Here is a 6,652-nt window from a genome sequence, read left to right as displayed (position 1 = left end):
AGCTTATCTTCCGGTCCACCCCAGCTTGCGGGGGTGCGGCACTTCCGCCCGTACATAACCTCAAAAGGACTCATCTGAGTTGAGGAATGGTACCCATTGTTGTATGCAAATTCGACTAAATGTAAATAGTCTTCCCATTGAGTTGGCTTCATCATTACGCATGCCCTCAGCATGTCTTCCACTACTTGGTTTACTCGTTCTGTTTGACCATCTGTTTGGGGATGATAGGCTGTACTAAAATTCAGCTGTGTCCCCAGTTCAGCAAACAATGTCCTCCAAAAGGTTGATGTAAACTTGACATCCCGATCGGAAATAATCACTTTTGGCAACCCGTGCAATTTGAACACATGCTGCATGAAAATATGGGCAATTTGTACAACTTTAAATGTCGATTGCACAGGTATGAAATGGGCTGCCTTACTCAGCTTATCGACTACCACCATAATGGAATCATTATTCTTCTTGGTCTTGGGCAGTCCCGTTATAAAATCCATGGAGATAGTCTCCCATTTCCATTCCGGAATGGGTAGAGGTTGTAACAACCCTGCTGGATGCATGTGTTCCGCCTTAATTTGCTGACATTCTAGACAGCGTGCTAGATACACAGCTATCTCTTTCTTCATTTTTGGCCAGTAGTATTCTTTGCGGAGTGCGGTAACCATTTTCTGGTACCCCGGATGGCCCGTATAATGGCTGGTGTGAAATTCATCTAAAATCAGCTTCTTAATGCTGTCCTCATTGGGTACATACAGCCTGTTGTTAAAGTACAACATATCATCATTACCTAGCTTGTACCCTTGTTGTAGTTCCTTATCAGATTGTTGCTGTAATTGCTGTTTGGTGTGCTGATAAACAACATCTTGTTTACTTGCTATTCTTATGTTTTCCAATAAGGTACTTTGCCACTTACTAACTGAAATTCTGCACATACATTGCACCTTCCGACTTAAGGCATCCGCTACTCGGTTTTCTTTACCCTTCAGATGCTTAATTTCAAAGTCGAACCCACTTAAGAAGTCAGCCCAGCGAGCTTGTCTCGTATTTAAGGTGGGTTGACTGAAGTAGTTCGTTAGACTGTGGTGATCTGTCAATAACAGAAATTTTCTGCCCAAAAGGTAATGTCGCCACATTTTCAAGGCATGAATGACAGCAGCCAGCTCCATGTCATAAGCAGAATACTTCTGCTCATGCTCTTTCAGCTTTCTAGACTCATAAGCAATGACCCTTCCATCCTGCATCAGCACTCCTCCCACACCTTCTTTGCTTGCGTCCGTGCAGACTACGTAATCCTTGTTAGGGTCTGCGATACTTAATATCGGTGCAGAAGTGAGTAGGTGCTTGAGCTGCTCGAAGCTCTTCTGACACTCTGAGGTCCATTTAAATATTTTTCCTTTCTTTTGCAACGAGGTGATTGGATATGCTACTCTCGAAAAGCCTTCGACAAATCTTCTGTAATACCCTGCCAACCCCATAAAGGACCTAATATCGGCCACGTCCTTTGGTATAGGCCACTCCATTATAGTTCTAATCTTCTCAGGGTCCACTGCAATGCCTTCTTTAGTGATTACGTGGCCCAAATATTGTATCTCCTCCTTGTAAAAGTCGCATTTGCTGAATTTTGCAAATAATTGATGTTCCCGCAAGGTTTGCAATACCAATCTCAGGTGCTCCTCATGTTCCTTCCTTGATTTGCTGTAAATCAGAATGTCATCTATAAATATCAGCACAAACTTATCCAAAAACTGATGAAACACACTGTTCATCAAACACATGAAAGTGGCAGGTGCATTTGTCAACCCAAAGGGTAGCACCACGAACTCATAATGCCCATACTGCGTTCTGAATGCGGTCTTGGCGATATCTTCCTCTTTTATTCTGATCTGGTGGTAACCAGATCGCAGGTCAATTTTTGAAAATATCGTTGCCCCTTTCACTTGATCAAAGAGCTCGTCAATTCTAGGCAATGGATATTTATTTTTGATTGTAAGCTTGTTTAGCTGGCGATAATCAATGCACATCCGAAAGGTCCCGTCTTTCTTTTTGACGAACAGCACTGGGGCTCCCCAGGGCGACACGCTGGGACGAATGTAATTTTTATCTAACAGTTCTTGGAGCTGCATCTTTAATTCTGTTAATTCTGGCACACTCATACGGTAAGGTGCCCGAGATACAGGTGCTGCCCCCGGGATTAGCTCAATTGTAAAATCCACATCCCGCTTTGGTGGTAATCCCGGCACTTCCTCGGGAAAGACATCTGTAAACTCCTGCACTATCGGAATGTTACCCAGCATAACAGTTTTGTCTTTCTGGTTTGCGTATCCCACCTGGATAGCGTAGATTTGACATTTCTTCTTGAAGCACTTAACTAATTGGTTAGCTGTAATAGGTCGAATCTGTACAGGGTGTCTGATTCCTTGCAATTCCTGCTGAATTCCCAGGTCATCCTTATAATATATGGTCTTGGTCTTGCAGTTTACCAAGGACCAGTGTTTCTCCAGCCAGTCCATCCCAATCAGAATATCATAGGAGCCCAGTGGTAATATGTTCAAATCTGCCACTATTGGCTGCCCTGCTAAGGCTAGGGCGCAATTACTTACCTTGGCCAAGACTCGCCTCTTGGCTCCTGTAGCTAATTGGACCAGCCACGGATTTTTGAACTTTTCAGCTTGCAGTTTACACTGTTCTACTAATTTTGGACTAATATAACTCAAGGTAGCCCCTGGGTCTATAAGAACAGCTATGGACAGGTTTGAGATTTTACCTTCGAATTCGATCATGGATGGCTGATACTCCGCCTGACGGTCCTCCAGCGCCGCATTAATCCTGGGTACGCTACGTGCCACGTCCCCAACCGTTGATGCCTCATGTATCTGAGATATCTGATCTGTTCCTTTCCTCTGTGGACAGTTTTTAACATAATGGGGGCCTCCACAACCCCAACATTGCACTGGTGGTCTGGTCAACCCTTCACCGTCTGATCTAACAGACTGCTCGTTAGTCTTAGATTCGCCCATGGGTCTGTTCCGGGGTGCGTTCCTTGTAGTAGGTCTGTTACTTGGTCCTTTACCAGCACTCTTGTTTCCACTGCTGCGACCTCCTTTGCTGTTTCCAAACACCCGACCACCTCTCTTCTCATTCCACCTCTTGCCGGAAGTGTCCCCCTTCTGTTTAGTCTGCTGATAACAGATTCTTGCCTTACGGATGGCCTCATCCATAGTTTTAGGATTATCAAATTCAATCCTTTCCCTTATATACGAAGGTAGGCTACTTACAAATCTCTGAACTTTGGCTTTTTCTTCCTTAATGTAGGGTACATAACGTAGCAGCGAGGTAAAACGATTGATAAACTCGTCCATTGACTGCTGTCCCAGTCTTAAGTCGTGAAATTCTCTAGCCTTCTCATCATAGAAGCGCTCTGTCAGGTACCTCTCTTTGAAATACTTCTGGAATTTTTCCCATGTAATAGTTCGTTCACTGACCCCTTTGACAATCTTTATTTCCTCCCACCACAAGGTTGCCTTGCCTTGTAACTGGAAGATTGCCAATCTTGCTTTCAGGTTGTGGTCGTACTCATATAACTGGAAATACTTATTCATATTGATCAACCAAGCTTCAGCAGCTTCCTCTTGCTCACCATCAAAATGTGGAGGTTTGATCTTTCGAAATTCTCCTTGTAATTCCACTTTCTGACGTTTTGGTGTTTGTTGTTGAGGTACGTTATCAGAGTAATCCTCTTTATCATCCGAGTTTCCAGGTTCCATCTGATAATCCTGTTCTTCTGTCTCCCGCTGCTGTTCTGCACTGGGATTGGACAGGGGTGGGTTCTGCCTGTCCGACAGGCTCTTCAGAATCCTTTCTTGCTCAACTGTTAAGCGTGCGTTGTCTTCACGCAACCGTGCCATCTCAGCTTTCAGTTCCTGGACAGTTTCCAGGATAGCACGGTTTGTACTCCGCGATTCAGCGCCCAATTGCACCCACAGCTCTGCATTCTCCTGAGGATGACTGCCAGGTCCTTGCATCTTGTTCCTCTTTTAATCTAACCGCTGGCTGTTGCAATTCTGAATCATTCCAGATAAAAGAACATAGATAAGTATATTGTTAGTTTGCTTCAACTTGCTTGGTGTACCCTTCTGTATACTGAATATGTTCTCCCTGAGGCCACAGTGTTGAAACTGGGCTCTGATACCAATTTGTCACACCTCTCTTCTACAAAATTTTTTTTTTTAAAAACAATAATCACGCATATGTAATAATTTCTTTACTCAAACCCATAATATGACATTTTAACATCAATGTACTTACACATTTCTTTACCACAAGAATCTGGGTCATCATTACACTATGTAATTGGCATACGTTAGCGTTGGAACAAGTTTAATGGAATCATTCGGCATACATTAGCAATAGTACCCGGTTTCCATAGTTCATGCTTTAAACATTTGATGAACTTTATGTTTGGTTATGACTGTACATCCACCTAATCGATTTACTTAACATTGCTTTGGTTAACCTTTATGCTTTGGTCGTATGACACAACCACCCAAAATCGTTTCATCTACATGGTATTAATGAGCGTGGGTTTCTATGGCTCTGCCACGGTACCACTCAGTTGACAGGTCACAAATGCTTTTACTATGGTTGTCCTCCCGGGGCAGGTGGCATGGTCTGGATTCTCCAGCCATGTGACACCTCGGTGTTACCAATTTCATTTTTACCACCAGCCGTCCCCGCCATAATTCAACGGCTTGGATCTAATCCGGAGATCGGATGGCTGGAGATCGATCAGGGTTTATCGGTGATATTTAAGTGTTCCTCTCCAATGTTTATTCATTTGATGACTGGTCTTTGTGTTCGGCGTGATGTTCCTCCTCGAGCTCGCTACCAAGACTCGATGCTGCGACCTGCTATTCTCCAGAGTTTGCGTCCAGCTTACATTGAACCCTGCAGGTAAATAAATAACACTTCCAGGTTTGGTATTGATTTAAGACTTACCTTCACTGAATTATTGTTTAACGTTTTCTGGTTTTCCTTGTCGAGTTTAACACAGTCAACACGACTATGCAACGGTAGACGCCCATGGAGAGAGGTTCTGCAACGGATCTCGGCATCTACCAGGTATGAGCTCTTGCTAGCCGGCATAAGCATCTTTATTGTAGTCTTGTATGCAGTTTTAAGCAAGCCCTGGGTATTCTTATGCAGGTCTTTGTTTCCAATGAGGTCTGCTCATTTGCTACCTATGTTTTCGGCGAAGAGCCCTTTCAGTTTGCTCGTTAATTAGCTAGGGTTTGAAAAATATACTGTCTGGTTATAATAGTGTTGCCACCATGGTTTTCTGGGTTAATTCACCCGTCAAGTTTCTTCTATGCTCTGTAAATATTGAGCCGCTTAGTGGCGGACTTGAATGACTGATGCTGTAAATGCATGCTTCCCTATCTGGCCTTCACGCGCAGATTTGGGTTTTTAATTACATGTTTATATACTGAGTCTTTCTGCGTACCATGTATTGTGTTATTTATTGTTAATCTATTTTTGTCGAGGTGATGAGACTTCTGAAGCCTTCGGCAACCGTATTAATGTTTTGGTTCGATTTCCATCTATGAAAGTTCTTGTCCATATGCAGAATCTTGGGTTAAATATACTGTATAGTTCTTTAAATATATATATATATATATACCCTCGACAGTTTTAGTCATGATGTTATCAAGTTACGAGGTTATTCTTTTAATTACTCTGTTCTGTTTATGGGAACTGTTGATCCACAATCGTTTGGGTATAACCTTGGATAATGGTTGATGTAGGTTAGATAAGCTTTATCCTCTCACACCGTATTTCATATAATACATATATCTGTGTATGTTGTTCGCATGCAAGATTTAATGTTCCATGTATCTACATTCTCATTTACTCGCAATGCACCAATGTTTCTTGAGTTCTTATGTGAATATCACTCATTATCGACGGTTTAATTCCGGCTCAGAATAGATAAGAAAGGTATCCCTTTTGTTTATATGCATTAACATTTGTACAGTTAATTCCGTGCGCATATTTCACTATTACTACACACTGAATCTTAATAACTCGTTTTCTCTGTTAATACTCTTCTCGGTATTCCACAATACGAAACTATCTATTCCATACCCCGACCAGTGCTATAACACAGATTTGGTTACCGTTTTGTGCCACGAGTACTGAGACTCGGTACCAATCCGTTACACTGTAGGGTTATTCTTTTCCGTCCAAAGTTCTCGACTCAAGGTTTTCGGTATATGGTTAAAGTGAGACTAGGGTTCTACTGGTTATCCTTTTCAGTTACCAGAAAACATTATCTTTATCGGTTATGATCACTACTGTTTAACTAATGATATTAACAGAATCTTTTGAATGACCACATAATATCCGTGTCCGGATTGAGACTGCTACCCATAGCCAGTCTTGCAACAGGGCTTCTCCAACCTGTAATAAATTAATGCTTGTCTCTACAATATTATTTTCCTCTAACACTCACTTGAACTAAATTTGTTACAGACACTTTACTTCTAAATTTCCATATACCCTTAAACTGTCCTTACTAACAGTACTTAGGAAGCAAACAAATTTTACTAGCTTCTTTACTGTAATGTCTACATATACTGCTTTTCATATCAGGGACTAC

The 6,652-nt window shown here is 42.1% G+C and overlaps 1 long non-coding RNA gene across 1 annotated transcript; it reads left to right on the top strand.

Annotated features, from left to right (window-relative positions):
* Positions 1-4,841: 4,841 nt before the first annotated feature.
* Positions 4,842-5,544, top strand: LOC149140492 (uncharacterized). Its single transcript, XR_016264072.1, has 3 exons — positions 4,842-4,947; positions 5,048-5,115; positions 5,200-5,544. It is a non-coding gene; the product is annotated as an uncharacterized LOC149140492 (long non-coding RNA).
* Positions 5,545-6,652: the final 1,108 nt, after the last annotated feature.

This window comes from Pinus tabuliformis, chromosome X (genome assembly GCF_031772625.1).
Source record: "Pinus tabuliformis cultivar Carrire ecotype Pingquan chromosome X, CPIR1, whole genome shotgun sequence".
Lineage (NCBI taxonomy): Eukaryota > Viridiplantae > Streptophyta > Pinopsida > Pinales > Pinaceae > Pinus > Pinus tabuliformis.
The sequence above is the reverse complement of the archived record's forward strand: the minus strand, read 5'-3'. Positions and strand labels throughout refer to the sequence as shown.